The sequence below is a fragment of the Gigantopelta aegis genome, unplaced genomic scaffold, assembly GCF_016097555.1.
Source record: "Gigantopelta aegis isolate Gae_Host unplaced genomic scaffold, Gae_host_genome ctg4075_pilon_pilon, whole genome shotgun sequence".
Classification (NCBI taxonomy): domain Eukaryota; kingdom Metazoa; phylum Mollusca; class Gastropoda; order Neomphalida; family Peltospiridae; genus Gigantopelta; species Gigantopelta aegis.
The window spans coordinates 25150-27036 of NW_024533664.1; the positions used below are offsets into that span (position 1 = coordinate 25150).

The 1887-nt window shown below is 32.5% G+C and overlaps 1 pseudogene; it reads left to right on the forward strand.

Moving 5' to 3' along the window:
* Positions 1-411: 411 nt before the first annotated feature.
* On the forward strand, positions 412-1666 carry LOC121392557 (annotated as a pseudogene).
* The last annotated feature ends 221 nt before the right edge of the window (positions 1667-1887 follow it).

Consider the following 1887-nt stretch of genomic DNA (forward strand, 5'->3'; position numbering starts at 1 on the left):
CTTATAAAATTACTCAATTAACTAATTAGTGTTGCTATGGTAACAGAGAATTAATAGAACAGCTACAGGTTTATGGGAAAAGAATTATTGATGCTCAACCAGGAGGTATTCCCTTTATAATTATTTATTAATAAAATTTTATTTTATTGTAATGTAGAAAGTGCTGTGGGTAATATGGTCAGAAGAGGTATGTAATTGAATAAGGAAAATATATTATTTTATTTTTTTCAGTATTGAAAATTATCCGAGAAGAGTTTGCAAGGCAAGTTCTAATTAGTGCCTATTTTATCCTATTGATAATGCAGATGTTCTAGAGGATCAGAAAAACTCTGACTTCAACAATTTACTTCATGTAAGGGACAAATGGACTAATAGTTATTAATAATTATTAATATCATGGTTTTTCAGACAATGTTAAAAGGGGGTGAAGACAGTGATGATTTGTCCAAATCTGTTCCTAATTTAAAGGTAAGGATATGGATATGAGTGGATTAATAATGACCTCCCCCTCTTGTCTCTAGGGTGCTGTAATTGAAGCTATCCATGAATTACTGGTAGAAATTGAAGAAAGAAAGTAATTATACCAGTTGACCCTCAATAAATGTCTAATTAATGAGCACCTGTCCTGTAATAACCACCTAACCCCTCCTCCTTTAGCGCTAATAATATTGCTACTCAAGCATTAGACCATATCCCTCTAATGAAGTAATTATGACAACGGGACATTCAAAGACTGTTGAAGCTTTCCTCAAAGGAGCTGCAAGAAAGAGAAAGTTTCAAGTCATAGTCACTGAAGCTGCACCATCATATCAAGTAAAGCCACACTCATTTATTAAGGCACATGCCACACCTTCTCATTATAGGGTAAGCAACTTGCTCGTAATCTAGCTGAGGCAAAAAATAGAGACAACATTAGTAACTGATTCTGCTGGTTTTGCTTTAATGTCACAAGCTAATCAAATAATGTCCTTTTAATATTAATATTTAATGAGAAATTAATTTATTATTATTATTACAGCTAATCATTGGTACACATACTGTTATGGCTGATGGAGGGTAAGTAATGGATGAATAGATAGACAAATGGACAGTGGATAGACAAAAAAAAACTAAGTCATAATATTTTCTTATTTAAGTTTAAAGGCACTCAATGGTGCTCATTGTATTGCACTAGCTGCTATTCATCATTCTGTACCAGTAAGTAATCCTTCCAAATAATCCAAATATCCATTCATTCATTATGTATTATGTATTCATTATGTATTATGTATATATTCATTATGTATTATGTATTCATTATGTAGGTAATAGTATGTGCTGCATGTTCAAGTTTTCTCCCAAATACTTGTGCTTATGATCAGGTGAGTAAATACCTGTAATTAGCTCTTCAATAATATAGTTAAATAGGACACATTCAATAAGATAGTAGCCCTCATGATACCCTGAAATTTAGCTGATCTGATATCCAAAGTTCATGTTCAGAATCCAGTATTCGATTATGTACCACGTGATCTCATCAAACTGTTTATTTCTAACATGTAAGTTTAAATGTTTTTAGTACCTTTAATCTCTCTCTCTCTCCCTTCCTCCCTCCTCCAGTGGCAGCAATGCTCCATCCTATGTACATAGACTTGTTAGTGAGCTCTATGACACAGACGATAATGATTTAAAATTAATATTTTCAATAAATGTCATTTTTATTGTATTAACTCAATGGAATTACATTAAAGATAATCTTGCATTGTACATTTTAACTCCTTGAGGATTAGTTGAGACACGACAAAAACTTTAACAAGACAGCATTTAACGACTGACCTGGAGACAGATGCCTCTGTAACCAGAGAGTGTTTTATCTTTGATCTTTATTGTCATTCACTTGATGTAAGG